At 31.4% G+C, this 18,807-nt stretch overlaps 1 pseudogene; it reads right to left on the reverse strand.

Moving 5' to 3' along the window:
* Nucleotides 1-11,037, reverse strand: part of LOC106466015 — an 80,697-nt pseudogene extending 69,660 nt beyond the window's left edge.
* Between the last annotated feature and the right edge of the window lie 7,770 nt (nt 11,038-18,807).

Genomic DNA, 18,807 nt, shown 5'->3' on the forward strand with positions numbered 1-18,807 from the left:
TGATAATTATTTCAAATATGTTCTTTAAAAATTGCTTTTAGCACATGAAATATTAATTGTATTGAGAACAGTTTTAAAGAAATGAATAATGATTTATGAATGAGTTACCTGTAAAGTTAGAAGTACATGTTTAGAAGAATAAGATATAATTAAACAAGAAAAAAGTTTCATAAAATTGTTCTATAGAGTGTTAAGTAATTTCTTAAAATGTACTTTACCTTCATTCCTTGTTCTCCTGGTAATCCTGGGGGCCCAGTACTTGTAAAATTCTTTCCCACTAAGTATGAGTCATCACACTCACCAGGTGGTCCTGGTGGACCAGAAAACCCTCTACTTCCCTAGAAAAGTTCAATTCTTAAAAAATCAAGTACTTTTCTTGAATAATACTTAAAATATTTTGAAATTAAAAAGTAAACAGGTTACTTTTTTGGATTCAACAACACTTGGCAAAGCAGAGTTTTTTTATCTTCGAAATTATTATTGATTTATTGTTCAAATTTGTCTCTCAAAAAAAGACATTTAAAAAGTGAGATAAATAATGAATAAGTTTAGAACAAGTTAATTTATTTCAAAAATTGTTTTTAAGATCACAAAATACTAATCTATCTATCTGTGTTACTGATCATAAACTAGATTAGAAATATATCACATTTAATAATGAATGCAATAATATATTTTATCTGTTTGTTAATAACATTTTACACAATTAAAATAATGTGTAATTCAGCAAGTAAAGTATTAATAAGAAAAATATCAAAAAAGAGTTTGAAAGGCATTTGGAAAAAAGGAACACATTATATCTGAAACTAAGAGTTAACTGTACTCACTGGTTCTCCTTTCATTCCTTGAAAACCTACACCCATGTTTCCTTTAATTCCAGTTGGACCTATATCACCTCTATCTCCCTGAAGAAGAATAAAACTTAGATCAATAATTGAGACACATTATATGTACTAATAAAAATTTGCTAGAGGTCAAGCAATTTTCAAAATGATTATAGCAAATAATGATGACTGCAACTAAATGATATATTAAATATTCTATTTTTTTTTACATGCTCTTAATCACATATACAAATTGTACTCAATTTTACCAAGAGCGTCTTGACACACAACTGAACACGAAAGAGGATACACTCTCAAAATGAAACATTTTAGGTACATGGAGTCTTTTTAACTGGTCAGAGAATAACAAATAATGAAACAATTCTTATCAATTCCAAGTGTGTTCAAAAAAAATATTGATCACTGCATAGTATGGAAGCTTCTTATGAGTCTCTGGATGTTAATCTTTGGCAGGTGGTTCCATTTCTCCATAAAGACATTTCCCAGTTTATAAAGAATCATAGGTTGGAAAGAGTAGGCCAAAACAGCATAGCAGACTTGCTTCATTTGGTTCATACCTGGAGGTGGTTGAGCCATCCAAGCAATTTGCAGTTGCTAATGGCTTCTTACTTTAGAAAGGACATCAAATTATTGGAAAGGGTTCAGAGGATGATATCTGGGATGGAAAGACTGTCATACAAAAGACAGGTTAAGATCGCTGTGTTAGATATACATGATTGTTACATTTAAGTTTAATACAAGACTTATGATTTGGATAATTATAAAGTGAGAGTGTTAAATTTAGTATTTTTTTAAGTGATAATTTATCACAGGTTTGTTTAAGTAACTGTGTACAAGTCATACGTTGTGTAGTTCACTAGTCAGTGATTGTTATATTGTTGCATCATGTTATTAGAACCTTCTCAGATTTTCTCGTTGTTTCATTGAGTATTGTTACATCATAATGTCTCGTACTTTGTAGAAAGTTCTAGGCCTTAGTTAGGCAATATACATACTGGCAACCAAGTTAGTGAAAGTAAGTAAGTTAGTGATGAAAGTGAAAAAAAAGTAAAGTTAGACTGCATGATTGTGAGTTTAGCCATAAAGAGTGTATAGTAGAGGCCTTTAAAGTGTAATAATCACAGATTGTATTGTAATAACAAAGTAGAAAAGAATAATTCGTCTTGTCAGTTGGGTTCTAAAGCAACTGAATCAGCCTATGTGGGCTTTTGATGTAAAAGAGAATTATTTAAAGCTCTGGATACAACTGTGGTAACCCATAGGGTAATGTAAGTGAATTTATCACTTATTGTCTTTTGATAACAGAGTAGAGGAGAATAATTTTTCTTTTCAAAGGGTTTTCCAAAGCAATTGAACATGCCTGTGTGGACTTTGATAAAAAGGAGACAATTATTTAAGGCTCTGAATACAACTGTGATAACCAACAGTGTAACGACTTTTTTGTACATATGTTTGACTTTTTTTGAATATATTATTTTAAAACAAGTGGATTGTGTGCTGTCTGTTTATTGTTGAAATTTATTGCCAACAAGTCACAGACACCTACTGTAAAAAATTGCGGCCCTATAAAACCCGATACTCTGAAATTGTTTTCTGTTAAAAAAAAAAGCAGAATTACAAGGTATGTGATTGAGGTGTTTAAGACTGTTAATGAAATTGATTTTGTTAATGCATTATCTTTCCTTCATACTTAATGGTGAGAATTGTAGGACTAGGGAATGCAAATATAAATTTTGGCAAGGTAGGATTTAACTTCAACTAAGGTAGTTTTACTTTTATGAGTGGGTAGTTAGATTTTGGAATGGGTTGCCCTCTGATATGATGGAAGCAGTAAATTTAAGGTATTTAAGGAAAGGCTTGATAAATATTTGAATAATAAGTGCTGGCTTTCAGTGTTTTTATTTTCTAATAGTTTAGTTTAGTGAATTAGACGATTTAGTTAAAAGGTCCCTTGTTGTTCTTAAATTTTATGTTACATTATATGAAAAATAGTTTTCTTTGAAAGGTCTCCCCCCCAATTGCTGGGGTGGTGTGAGTGAGCATTGCCATTCACAAAAATTAAGTTATCCACTAAAGGCACCATTACATGTCTTCATGTAATAATCATCCAGGTTCTCAACCCTATACTTCACAACTGTTGAACAGCCATCCTGGAAAACATGAAGGTCAGTCTTCCCATTGAAGCTAATGCTACTCCAGACCATGGTAAATAGATCCATCATAATAATGGCTGTGTTCAGCTAAGTTGGTTTTGTGATAGCACTTTATAGGACATCTCCACTTTCTGATATGATGGTCTGAGAAGTAAAGACAAAACCTTGGATTGTCCACGAAGAGCAATGGTATCAAATTTTGGATTATCCAGGCAAAGTGGAACATAATACAGGCTTCCTTTGATTAAAAACTAGTCTCCTGGAGTCTGTAGTATGCAGGCATACTATATGTTTTGTACTTTCTTTTATTGATATAGGAATTTTCAATGATTCATTTATTCTGAGTCTATGCATAAATATGTGATCCAGAATCCTGTCAATTTTCATTCTACTTACCTGTGTTCCTTTTTGTTTTTTTCTAGTAGATAATACCGACCCCACCCATGAAGATATTGCTGCAACTTTATACATTTTGCAAGCAGATCAACAACAGCAATGTTCTTCACTGGTGGAGTAGATGGTATCTAGAGGTTACAGACTTCACTATGCTGTATGAGAACAAACAGTTACATTGTTAGCACTAATCATTATGGGCAAATCTGATAGGTCCTGTTAGTATGAAGCAATAGATTTATGTTAGGTCTGCTTGATTTAGAATGTGAATAGTTCAAAAGAAAGAAATCAGACAGGAAGAAAGCTGTTGATCATTTTACAGATCTGGTAAAAAAAGACAGTCCAGTGTGTATGCAAGTACATATACTGTGTTTTTTCCCTAAGACTGTGTTTTCATCATGTGTCTAAATTGTATATTTCCTTAGCTTAAAACACAGTAATTTAGTTAAATTTACACTTATTTTGTAATTATCCTGCACATCTCCTGTTATAAAACAGATCTCTCTAATACTCATGAGAATACCACAGACCTATTACAGACAGATTTGGTCAATATAAGAACTCTGAATAATTTATGAAGGTCAAAGCAAAGAACCTTTGCTGTGAATAATCTGAGCAAGACTGTATAGACAGGAATCATTGAACTGTAATTTTTGCTTTTGTTAGGCTGCATATATGTGTTCTCTTTACATCTTCATGGATTCTGTGTTATTTCCAAGCACAGAAAAAAATACTTTGGTACACAACTAAGGCAGCAACAACATAACTCTGAGACCCTCCATTTTGTAGCATATCTAGACCATGTGCTTGAGTTATAATGATGAAAAATGGAAGTGCTGGAACACAAGACTAAAAACAATGCAAAAATAAACCATGTGGCATTGAGCTACCAATTTTCATACACAAAAGATGGCCTGGAATGAAAACAACTGATTTATCACTGAAATGTAAAGTCTACTCTTTCCCACACCCCTAATAAGCTTATTACAAAAAAAATCAATTATAGGTATTTCTTGGCATTTAGAAACAGTGGTTTCTAGCAGATTTTGGATAGTACATATTTTTGTAACTTTAGCTTCCTTGAAATGATTATATATTAAAAGCATAAGCATATTTTTGATACATGGAATGAAAAATCACACCAAATGATATTGAATCTCAGTTTATTGAAAGTTACTTAGAGTAATGTTTTTTTTTAAACACAGAAAAAATCGTTTCCAATAGTTTACAAGCATTGGGTTATTGACTTGACTTGCAGCAAGTTAAAAATAACTTTGGAAAAAAATTTCTGAAATTAAACAACTAATTATATAACTCATCAATTAATCAAACTCGATTAATATGGTAAGAAACACAAGACGCTAGAGTTACTAAGTTCTAATCAAGGAAAGGTATTTATATTGTTAATAAAAAGGTTTTAACAATGAAAGAAAAATATAACATTTGATAATCCGAACTTAGAATGAGAAACATTACTTGTCTTTGTACAGATGTCTCAAAATCAAATTTTCTTCAAATTATTATCTTGTAAAATATTACACTTGTGATGATCATGGCTCAGGTAAAAGCAATTTGCCCTAACTGAGGTATGAAATCATCATCCCTGGCTCACATTATTACAATGAGAATGATGATTTTACTAAAAGTCCAAAACAGATAATTCTTCACACACTTACCTTTAATCCTGGAGGCCCTGCATCACCTGGGAACCCTGGTGTACCATCATACCCTGGAGGTCCCTACAAGAAAAGTTATTAATATTTTTTGCATATTTTTATCGTTTTTAACCTTAACAGGTCCGTGAAAAGCTGAAGCATTTTTAATTTTTGAATAATTATGTTTAACAGTCTAAAATACTGCTCTTATTTTTTTTATAAGACTGTACTGTCAGTATTTTTATTATTAATAAAATATTGTGCTATATTCTAATTAGTTGCTAAAACTTTAGTACTATTATCACTTGTCCTTCTCCTTAATGTGAAACTTTTCATATACAGTAGGTGGAACTAGTACTGTAAAACCAAAATTACATTTGAGTACATGGTTGGTATAATCAAAAGAGAAAACTTATTAACGTTAATCTTCACATTTATGGCTGGGAATATTTCAGTTTCTTTCTTGGTCATTGTTTTAAAGAGAAATTAACTACAATGGAAAGTTTGTCCAAATAAAGCTTTTAACTATACTAAATAAGTTTTAATTCCTAAACTTAATATTATTTTCTGTCCTTTACTTATGATCCATAATTATTTGTTGCACTTACATATTCAAGAGATATATTTATTTTATAGATATGATTTTCAACAAAATACTCTCTCTCAATGAATATTACAATTTTCATTGAATATGTCTGAATTTTTGTTCCTATATTTATTACAGGATTGATACTTCAGTTTTGGACAAAATGCTGTTCACAAACTTAAATGAGCATACAAAACATATATTGGGGGGGTGGTAGGAGCTAGTGAATGCTTTTTAAAAAATGATGAAAGGATGTTGTTTCCTTTCCATAAATAACATGCAAAAGTTTATAACCAACAATAACTTCAGCAGATTTTGTGGACTTAAAACACCTTTTTTCTGTTTCTTAGTACCCTATTCATAATAACTATAATGTCTGATATCTTTTTTAAAAAAACTTTAAAAGTTTATGTGTAAGCTTTGAGAGGAAGGGGTAGGGAGGTTAACAAAAATATCATTCATTTTGTATGAGTGTGAAAATGACATAAATTTTGAATGACCCTTAAGTTTTATTGTACACATATTAAGTTTTAATGTTTACTGATAACCATGAACAAATTTTAATTTACTCAAGCTGGAAATGCAAGTACTAATTTCTTTATCTATCATGCATTACAAATCATACTAAAAATATCTTACTAGAGATCCCATTGTTCCATCTCTACCAGGTTCACCCTAGAAAATAGGAAGACAAAAATTGGTTCTGAAAACATAATCTCGTTTTCTAACTGTCAGTACTGTGAATTTACATGCAAGTCATAGCCTGTACATTTTAATAATTTTTAATTTAAATATGAAATTTTTCATACAAAAAAACATTAAGGGGAGAAACTTGTTATGGAGGATCTAATATAAAGCAAATAAGTACTAAAATAAGGTAAAAAAAAACATATTACCAAAATTGAACTTGGAATACAAAGAATCCCCCAAAAATAATGTTTTGCTTTTAGTATTCTATTTTGCATGGTCATGCTATACATTATATAATAATTAAGATCTACATATTTCTATTACAGTTTCTTTTGTACTGTTTAACTTTTGCCCTTTTATTTTATTCAAAGGAATAAAAGCATGAATATGCTTGCACAATGACTTTATAAACATGTACAATATTACTTTTACAAGGTTCTAAGCTTTGTAGAATGTCTGAGAATAGATTATCCTCACATCAAGTTCCAAGTCTTTGTGTTGCCCCAAGAACACTTTCATTTACCTAAACACAAAAACAATTTTTACCTTCTGTCCTTTCAGACCAGGTGGCCCAATGGCAGGCTCACCTTTCAGTCCTTTGGGTCCTGGTTCTCCAGCAATACCTCTTGGTCCAGGTTTTCCTGCTACTCCTGGTAGACCTGGTATACCCTAGATGTGTATGTGTAAAGGAAATATACCAGACAATGAATCACAGTTAAAAAAATGAATTAATATGTATACAGTCACTCATTATAATATGTTAACCATAGACTTTTATTTAAGTACTCTAAATGAATCAGCATATGGTGGCACGATGTTAAATGATAAAATGTTACAGATGTTAAGAAAATTCAGAATTATGAAACTAATAATTTGTGACCTATTTTAATGATTTCTTTTTTCAGAGTAAACAAACACATAATCAACTTTTGTCATTCAAATTTATTGAATACTTGGGAAAGATTTATTTTTAAGTTAAGTAAGAAATTTATGGAATCCATAAAATCTTCTCTGTTTTGTTCTCTGTGATTTTTAAAAACAAATAATTATCTCTATCAAAACCATAGTTTTAAGATGTTGCAATATATTGACCCATTTAAAATGCAGAAAGTCAAAGCTCTGAGAAAAAACCTAACACCATACATTTCCTGAGGTTCAATGGTGGTGAATAAGTGATGTATTTGTGAAACGTACAATTGTCTCATTTTCCTCAGTTATGTAATATATGGTACTGCGAGCTCATTGTATGTATAACTAATATTAGGATTTTCAATGTAAATACTCTGAGTTATTTTTGATTCCTAACTAAAAAGGTTTAGTAGAAAACTTGTATACACCAAGAGTGTTTAAGATTCTGATCAGAATCACTTAAAATGCTTGTTCATACTAACCTGTAAAGCTTCCTATTGGCTCAACAGTAAGATTGAGAGCTTATAACATTAAAATTATGGGGTTGATTCCTGTAGTGAGCACAGTACAAATAGCCCATTGTACACTTTTGTGCTTAATAACAAACACATAAAACAAATCAATTTGGAAAATTCATTGTTCCTTGATGTAGAATAGTACGTTTCCTAAATATAACAATTCTTGATACAAGCTATTATATATGGAAAATGTATTGTTTTGTGATATACACTGCAAAATTTGGAAAAGTTAAATATTTAATGTTTCTTGCTATACCCTACTAAGTTTGGAAGATTTTTTTTTACAAAACACTTAAAGAAGTGTTCTTAGCATGTTATAGGTTGCTCTTTATTAAACTTCTAACTTACATCTGTTCCATTACAGCCATCTAAGCCAGGTAGGCCTCTTGGACCTCGTGACCCTGGTATACCCTAAAGAGGATATTAAAACACAAGTAATATAAAGAGTTATATAGTACATATACTGTATATCTACATTGATAGTAACAAAAATTATAAAGAAAAAATGCCTACTGACATTTTTAATGAATAAGAAAAAAAGTAAAACACTGCATAATAAACACACATATATATATAATAAAACACCTTTTTAAGATATTGTATTTTATTGTGTTATCCATGTTTTTGTTTATATATACACATAAGCTCCTGCAGTCTGTTGGAATAGAAGATGTATTTAGAAACGAAAGAGTAAGCTGCTGAATAACACCAGCTGTTGAGCTGTCAAACTTGTAGTTTCACAAACTGAATTCTCCTGGTGAAAATACAAGTCTCACTAAAGAATAGTAACAAAGGATTAATATTAATCAATATTACTTTAAATTAATGCTATCATATTTTTTGTTGTTTATTTATACTCACTGGAATTCCATTGATTCCAGGGAAGCCAGGCATACCCATTTTCCCCTGAAATAGAATGAAAGCAAATAAAATACACTTATAAGGTACTCAAGTTTTTAAATATATATAAAACAAAATAATGAATAACGAAACAAGTAATCAATATATCATACTGAAATGTTTCTTTAAAAAGCAAACATAAAGTTTTTTAAAACCCTCATCTGAAGATTTTAGTTATTTGTTTGTGGTTCCGACAGATTAATAATACAACATATTTTATATAACTTTCAACTATGTAAAGTTGTTACATTTAAGTTAAGCCATTACAGTAAGCTAGCATGGAAAATAATAATCCAATAAAAGGTTCAGTCTCACACAGGTGTAATCATTTTCTTTGACTCATAAGTTTAACATAGCATAATGCAAATAAGATTGAAACAAATTACTTTCTGATGAGTACACTGGAATGGGTGGTAAATGCCTGTTCCAGTATACTCGTCATGAATACTCTGCCTAAACAATCTATCAAAGAAATAACTTTCTGGTTAAATGAATGAACACATAATACTAATTATGAAAACAGCTGTCAATTGGTTAAAAATAAATTATGTTTCCCTTTGGAGTTTTGACAGTCTTCTACTGTCATGATATCTACATTGGCTTTTGATTTGGGGGGAACTATGAATAAAAAAGTTTATGCAAAAGCTTATTGTAATTTTTTTACTTCCAAAACTTACTGTTCTTTTTGAGAAAAACTTTTTTGTATTATGCAATATTTTAGGTACATAGGTACAATTGACAGGATAATGAGAGCATATATAATTAATTAATGACAATGAAAACAAGTGTAATTCAAGAATGTAATTCATTTGATATATCCTTTAAATCTTGATAATATATCTTATTTTTACAAAATTCAAATACTCTGTAAAACATTTAAAAGATATAATGACCATAAAAATGAATAAATATTAGTTGGACAATAAACCTTAAATTTTGGCTATCACATTACATTGATTTGTTTTTCAGAATTAAGCCATTGATATTTCAGATAAAACTTCCTTCAGCAAACTAGTATTTTATTACTTTTCAAACTATACTGGGTGGTCAAAAAATATAAGCTTTTGTGGGAAAAAAACACTTTATTTAGAAGTATGAATAAACTCCTCTTTGACAGTCTGAGCTTGAATATTTATGGCAAGAAATATTATTCTTGAAAACCTTACATTGTACACATTTGGTTTTAAATACTGTTGCTTCTCTGTTATTTTTACATTTAGCTATAATTTACCTAATGGATCTCTATTCTGAAAACTTTACACCCTGTCATTTAAAAAAAAAAGAAAAATGAAAGAGAGAGAGAGAGAATGATGAAGAAAGGTTTTGTTAAAATTAGTGAGCTCAATGATTTTATTAACGTATTTTTGGTTCTTGTGTTTTAAAACCACATGTGCAACATTTTCAAAAATCCTGAACAACATATGACAAAAAGAAGAAAACAACAGGAATCTCACCCTATTTCCCTTTGGCCCATGTCGTCCTGGTGGTCCCGATTCACCTTTTTCTCCCTTTTGTCCTGGTAGTCCTTCCATGCCTGGGAAACCCTGTAAACCCCGTTCTCCTATAGGTCCAACTGGACCAGGAGGTCCCTGTTGATATTGAAAACACATTACCATTTAAGCTGATATCTTAAAGTGATTCCAAGAAATTATTTTAAAATAAATAGACACAAAGATTTTATTTTGGTGGATGCTTTTATTTTGTCTTTTCGTTACTGGGATGTTTATAAACTATTTCGTACAAATCACACTGTCTACAGGCTTCTTTACAGGATTAATTGTTCTACAGTAACAAAACATTTCATTACTTAAAACGGTGAGAAAAAATATAAAACTTTAAAGAACAAAAACCTATTAGTATACTAGCTATAAAGATATAAAGGGGAAATAACTTTAATTTTGACACCGTAAATAATTTCTGCAAATAGTTTAAGGCATTTTAAAACTTACAGTATGTAGAACCAGCTTATTTAATATGTGTTGTAGTAGTATGTACAGAATTTGTGTCAGCAAGCAACCTTTTCCTTACTAAAGTTTTTCATTTCTACTAATGAATTAAGTTTTAGCACAAAATTGATATATAAATCTACTACTAGTAGTACTAACGCAAATATAACTGAAAACAAAATTTTATCTTGCTGTAGCATAAAATTTTATACATCTCTTTGTAATACAAGTCATAAGACTAAACAACTCATTAGTTGGGAAGGAGGGCTCCTTTATTCTAGCACTGAAATGAACTTGTTCTTTGTGGGAATAATTATAAATGAATAAATAAAACAAAGTATGCAGTGGTATATGTTTACTAGATTATATTTGTTTTAACCTGCTCTGAGAAATTCGCCACCTAGCGGTAGTATAGAGGTATCTCTTGAAACGTCACAGCTCTAGATTTGAGATTTTGTCTCTTAGATTTAGAAGATGAAATTTATATAGAAATTTTAGAGGAATTATTAGTTGATTAAAATCTTTAATATGCTACTTAAATACTTTATAAGCTTAAATATTTTAAGACAACTTAAAATGTTCAGAAATTTTCAGGACAAAATAGAAGCATGTTGCTTTGTAATCTTACAGCAATACCAACCCAGGTATGATTCACAATCTGAAGGTCGCACCAGAGGGAGCCCTGTTGTATGTGGAAATTGTACAGCGACAGGATGTAAATGCATAGGAGAGAAAGGTTCACGGGTACGTATAATCCCTAACTGTTAAGTTGCACTATAGATTGCACGTACATTGAACAGCGTAAAGCTTTCAATAGTCGTATTTCAACAAATATGTCAACCACCTGGTGGTAGTTTTCGTTGCAGAATCCCTTATAGACAAAACTGTACAACATAGCAAAAAGAAAACTGTTAGTCTTCACTACTCTTTCAGTTTCAGAACTATGCTGTTGTTTTCTTTCTTTTTGTTTACCTGATAAGACCTTACAAATGTGGCAATTTACCTACTTTTCTATAATAAATAAATATATTAATACACACATATATATATATATATATTATTTATTTATAAATACACACACACGTAACCACGATCAGTCAGTTGATGTATTGTTGAATATTTATTAACTAAAAATACATACATTACAACTTTTAGGCCTTTGAAACTGTTTAAAAAATTCCGTGTTCAATGTAACTGCAAATAAACTTAAATCGGTAAAAGCGTGATAAAAATATATTGAGAATGGGTAAGCTATAAGCTAATAGTGTCTATGCCTCAGTTACTTAAACTTATTCCATATTAACAGTACTATAGTTACATAGTTGTAGTAATGTAGTTCTGAGTTCTAAAAGTGAAATCATGCAGAAAATCAATAAAGAAACTCTTCTCTTCTTTTTTCGGAGTGTGTGGTCTTACACGTGCAACGTTCACTGTCACCTCGGAGTGTGTGGTCTTAAAAACACGTGAAACATCCATTACATTATTACACGTTTATTTTTAACTAGACCGAGAAAAGAATTTAGGATTCTATCCTGTTCAAACATTGGACTGAAAATTTTGTTCAGAAAAAAACAATAACAAAAAACATTTAATTGTATATTTCAATGTTAACTTCAAACAACCTTGCTATACAAATCCATATTAACAAATAATATAGAAATGTACAGAAATGAATAAAAATTGGGATGGTTGACAATTTTACATCGTATTTGACTTTTCATACACAACATAGTGAGCTACATTTCATTTTTTTATAGATACATCTAATATCAATTAGTTAACTTATTATGTCTCCGCAGAGAGATATACTGTTTTTCTATTGTTTCTTCTTCCAAACACTTTTTAATCGACCGCCATTCTTTCATTTATCGGCGAACTGACTTGAAACTTGGTAGGGTTATATCTCGGTTCAATACGCCCAGCCACCTTCTTAATGTTTTAAGGATTTTATGGGTCCGAAGGTAACACAACCCAAAAATATATATTTTAGCCTCCTGTGCAGGCAATCAAGATGAAAATTGGCACAAATATAAATTTTCCAGCGTCCAACACATTGACATACAAAAGGTTGGATTTGCCAATTCTGAGTCTTTTTTTAGGGGACCCAAAGCTCACAAAAAGCATAAATTTTGGATTTTTGGTCAATTACTCGGCTGTATCTTGACCAATGTAAATTGGATTTGGTAAAAAGATACTTTTCTACAGGTACACACACTGACAAAAAATAAAATAAGATAATAAAAAAGGTGACCTTGCCCGTTTTTAGTAATTATTAGGGAATTGGTACAAAGATACTTCCCAAACAGAAATATAGACAATTTTGGAATTTTTGTCTTTTGCTCAATGTTTCAGCCAGGAAAGCACAATTTGTGGTTTTCATGAACTATTCATGCGTATGTAAACCAACGTACATGGTATTTTATACAATGATACCTTTTTTTTGCAGATTCCAAGCAGTGATATAGACAGTTTTCGATTTTACTGTGTTTTTTCACAATTTTGCTGGTGTAAAAATTGGCCATGTTAGGATTGCATGGCGGAGACATGTTGTATTCGCCCGCGAATATTGGTCTCTTTAATTTAGAAGTTTGATCCTGATAACTTGAAACATATGTAGTGAAGAAGCTTATTTATTATCAATGTGTAAACTATGAGCAATACTGCACAAGTTACATAGATTTTTCAGTACCCCCAATTCTGTATGATTTAATATAAATTATTTAATATTAGGCTAATTAGAGCGGCCAATCACATCGTAGTTTATGTAGGCCACACATGGCGATCAGAAGGACGAGGCTCTACAAGAAACAAAGGTAATAGAACTCTCAAAAACATAATCCGCAAAGCTAGAAAGCCGGCCGTGTTTATGTATTTATCAATAAAATTGTTTCGTTAATTGGTATATAAGTCACGTAAATTAATTAAAATCGCAATTTAAACGTGCTGGATCGAAAGAAGAGAAATATGTAATTCATATTTTTTATGTTATTCTTTTTTTTATAATGAATTTGAACATTTCTATTTAATATGTACTTTCATGTCAGTTTGGTAAATAGAACTTTTCAAAATAGGTACAAGTTACAATATTATTACCAAAACTTGAAATACACAGAAATTAAATCACACTACGTGTTGCTCATTATCTTCAATTTTGCGGACCTTGAAACAATATCCCCTAATTAGTCTGGCTTTATTTTTCGAACTTTACTAAAAAGTTCCAAATGGATTATAATAAATTATCTCGAAGGTCATTAACCTCCAAAATGGATCATTTTTTTCATAATTCGCAAGAGTTTCTGAAGCTATTCAATTACACCGACACAAATCCGTTTGGCTAGAATTTAAACAAGGTTATTTTTAGTCATGTCAGTAGTATATGCTAAAATGTATAGCAACAAGACCATTAATATTAAAAACATAAAATATAAGTGGAGTCAGTTTATTCAAGAGAACTTTAATGAAAAAAGTAAAGACATACCTAAAATATCTTTTATAACAAAGCATACAAAACCAAGTTTTTAATTTTCAATTTATATAATTCTTCAGTGTCCCGCATAATAATAATATTAAAATTTCACATTTCCTTCAGTTTAAAATCATGACAACATTCATGTTATGATAAAAATTGTATTACTATCTAATAATATGGAAGCGTATAAAAGGGCAACCCTTGGGGGGGGCGACGTGTGACCCAGCAAAGGGCCCCACCACAAAGGGCGCCAAAATCGACATTACAATTACCAATTCTTGTCAATTTTACAAGGGTAGAGGCACCGAATACAGAGTTTGCACAGGCCACACTTTTGTCTAGAGCCGGCTCTGCGATACACGTTTGTTCTTACATTTTGAAGGATGTTCACAAGCCTGAAACAAACTTGCAAGTTAATCTAAGCAGTCTATTCAGTTTTAATTATATCACTGTCATGTTTATTTACATATAATAAACTTCTACAGACAAACACTAGTTTTCGTATTATCATATGAAAATAATTAACATACGAAAGATGTGTGAATTTTCTGTCAATAATATAGTATCTCAGGATAACTCTTTTGATGAGACAAAATTTTATCATAGTTGATACATTCGTTAAGTGATGCCCTGTAAACTTAATTCAAATATTATAAAATAGATTTTCTTTCTTTGACCTAAAACTCTGCTTTTAGTTTTACTTAACTGCGACCTTTCATCGATGAGTTATCTTCGATATGGCAAGATAATATAATGGTAAGAAAAAATCCATTTATTGCCACTAACACGAAACACATCCTGGTGCCCATTGTGCCATAAGTTTCACTCAAATATCATTATTAGTAACTAATAAGTATTATTACACATGTCTAACCAACCGAACCTAGACTTTAGAAAGTTATACCAAAAAATAAGTTTACCGATACTAAAGCTACATGATCCTAATCCATGTACTGAAAATCTGGCGATTATGGCAGAAAGAAGATACATTTTATGTTATAAAAACTTATTCGTCATGCATTAGGGATATAGCAAATTTATGACCTGTCCCTGTTTCCCCTTTTAACAAGTAACCTGAATCCAGGCTTTACACTCATAAAACCATAACGAGGACTTTGAGAAGAAGCCACTCCTTAGGGCGTCTGTGTAAATAGGAGGTCACTGTCTCCTGAAAAGAAAAGAAAGAAGAAAAAAAAAAAACGCGAGGAAGAGAATGATCAGACTAACATCACTTATGGTTGGAACTGACCTATCAGGGGTTAATGGTGAAATATTTTTTGAGAATAATTAGTATTATAAAAGCTCTTTTGTTATATATATTACTGAAAATAAAGGACAAAATTTAAACGAAACAATAACAACGAAAACGTACAGGTCATACGAGAGTTTTTTTCTTAATTTTTTGAAGTAAACTAAACTGTTTTTTTAAAAACTAAATTCACTGTTATGGGTACATATATATACGAGTCTAGAGCATTACTATAGGGGGTTTGGAATTTTGCACTACCAAGATGAAAGGGTATTTATTTCACTTCAAACTTCTCAAAGATTAAAGTTCATAATCTGGCGATAACAACTCACATTTTAAACATTAATAGCGAAACATCCTGATCCATATTCAAGTTTGGTTCAAGCAGTTTAATGTATAAAAACTCATTGATCCGAAGTGTTTCCTCATTTGAATTACATCCAAGTAACTAAAAGGGTTGATTATTCGCTGGCGTTCTTCACACCCAAGTATGTAGTTGGAAAGAGGACTTTGTTTCCCTTACTGTAGTTGCGCGTTTTTAACGTGTTTCAAAAGCTGTAACTGCGAAGCCTATACAACCTCATTCTTATTGAAGACAATTATATACCGATTGACAATATGAGTCGTTTTAGAAGAAGGAATTCTATCATGAACTCTAAACAAAACCCGGATTTGTTAGTTATGGCTGAAAATAATTTTCATGTCAGCCTGTGGATAATATTTTATCATCATTATTTTTTTTTCTTTTGCTGTTTTCATTAAGCTACTAGTGTGTCTGGTTAGATACGGTAGAACGAGGGTCAAAGGACAACGTGGCACGTTACAAATGACGAGAGCATTTGTGGTATTAGATTTCTCACTGTACTACTAATCATTTACCGATGTTTCTAATTTAATGTCTAAAAAGAGGAGTTATGAATTCACTTGCTCTTCTACTGTGAATTTAAAACATTCATGTTGTTGGTTGAGATAATTCAAAAACAACAACATGGGATTGCTCTTTAAAGAATTTTGTAAATCAGAGGTTTGTATTCGTCCGTACAGTTCTTTAGCGAAATATTTTACTTTTAATAGGAACAAGGCCGGCCAAACTGAGAGCTAATCTTAAACCTTATTACAATTCCGTCAATCTTATCATAAAATTCACCACTGAACAAGAAAATTGTCTGTTTGTCAATTTGTAACTTGTAACTTGTAAAACGTGTGTAGTCAAGCCATTAAATTTTCGAATAATTTTCAAAAACAAGTTTCATTACATCTTTAAGTTGAATGTTTGTGTGTTTAAAGATTCTATATCAAAGCTAGCACAAAAAACTGCATTATCAAATGATGAAATATGGTTTAATGGACGATAATTGCCTGTTGTAGAAATACAAGTATAGGGGACGATGTTTCGAAAGTCTTCCGCCTTTCGTTTTCAGGTATTATCAAATGTTAGGCCTAAATTTAGGAAATGAAGCAAATTCGAAACTGCCCGTAACTATAGGATCATTTTGATAAAACATTTGAGAAATGCAACTAAAAGACCAGATAACTGATAATTAAATATGGCTATATAAGATACTATAGGTTCAATTGGAATATCATTTTTGTGAACCTTCGGTAATCTGTATAAAATACAATACTGAAAACTCACGGGTCTCATTCTGTTGGGATCGGCATAGCCAGGTGATTAGGACGCTTAACTCGGAATCTGAGGATCGTGGGTTCGAATCCCTGTCCCACCAAACATGCTCACCCTTTCAGCCGTGGGGGCGTTATAATGTGATGGTCAATCCCACTATTGGTTGGTAAAAGAGTAGCCCAAGAGTTGGCGGTGGGTGATGATGACTAGCTGCCTCCCCTCTAGTCTTACACTGCTAAATTAGGGACGGCTAGCGCAAATAGCCCTCGTGTAGCTTTGCGCGAAATTCAAAACAAACAAACTCATTCTGTTGTAAACCTGGCTGTTGATAACTCCCTATTTCTTTAGCTCACGCTCTCTCCTAGCTGTAGTGTCCTTCGTTAGTTTTTTCAGCTTAGCTCTTATCATTCAAAAACTTAAAGATTTTTCTAACATAAACATTTTAATTCTAAAACTTGTTTAACGCCATTACCTTTAATAAGTTTGGAATAACTTTTTTGTTGTTGTAAGTTTATTAAAGCTTCTTTTTCACCCTTAGAAATATTATTGGGGTATAGGTTTTCCATTGTACTCTCGGCAACAATCAAAGACATTACTAGATATTATCATATAAATATCAGAAACATTTAAATATTTGGATAAAATTGGGAAGTCTTGAAATTTCTTGAGAAACAGTTCAGTGAGCGAAAATAAAAATTCACAAAATAAACATTTTTTGGGAGGTGGGACATACTACAAACCTTGGGCCTTTAGCTAATACTCGATTCTCAACGTGATTTAGAGGGTAGCGAAAAAAAATGATTTACTTTATCTGGATCATTCAAGAAGGTAGTCAGGTTACTTTGTTTTCGATTGAGATCGTTTGTGTTCTTTAACTGTGTCAACCTAATTATAACCAACATTTTGTTTGCACAAACTTCAATTAACCGCTTTAAGTGTAAATTACCAAATGAATTTCACGTTTTGAACATGCAACTACAGCAAAGGAAACAAAATCTTCTGTCCAACTACATGCTCGGACATGTGTAGTATCAGTAGATAACCAATACTTCAAAAATAATTGGATGTAGTTCGACTGAAGGAATTACTTCGGGTCGAGGAATCTTTAAATATTAAATACTTCCCAAAGTTGGCCAGTCTCCAGTTTCAGATAAGAATTGAGACATCAAAAACATGGGTGTTTTCGTTTTTTATTGTAGATCTTGCTTTTTTTTGTAGAGCGAAGTCACCCACATTAGGTTATCTGCTGTGTCCGCCACGATTAATCGAACCCCGGATTTTAGTTATAAGTCCGTAAACTTAACGTTGACCCACTAGGGGACATTGTACATCTAAAAATAAACGCGGCACTGGGAGAGTTGTTTACACATAAACATGACAATGAAAATATTAAACAGTTTCTACCACAAAATCTAATTTATAATATACTACAGTCGGTACTACCAATCGCTCTTCCAGATATCATGATAATCTGTCACTTGGCGTGTGTAACCTTACATGGTTTCGTATGACTATCTCCATACGAAGTTATGGATGTATTAGCTTACCACATGTTTAAATATTTCGCTATGATCTTTATAAATCGCGCGCAAAAATTGCTGTTTCACTATATTTGAAAACGTTTTTATTACAAAGATAAAAGCTTCGAGGCTAGACTTTAGAAGAAGAGTTATAAACATTTGACGTCCAGAATGCTGACTGATGGACAAGTTAAGTGGTCCTCATAAGTAGCAGTATTTGTTTATTTAGAGCGGGACATCTGAGTCACGATGTCGGTCAACAAGCCAACTGAATACCGAGCACTTAGTGAACTATAAGTATTATAGATTCAACAATCCAAGAGCTGTCGTGTTAAAAGAAGTATAATTTT

This window comes from Limulus polyphemus, unplaced genomic scaffold (assembly GCF_000517525.1).
Source record: "Limulus polyphemus unplaced genomic scaffold, Limulus_polyphemus-2.1.2 Scaffold2122, whole genome shotgun sequence".
In the NCBI taxonomy this organism is placed as follows: Eukaryota; Metazoa; Arthropoda; class Merostomata; order Xiphosura; family Limulidae; genus Limulus; species Limulus polyphemus.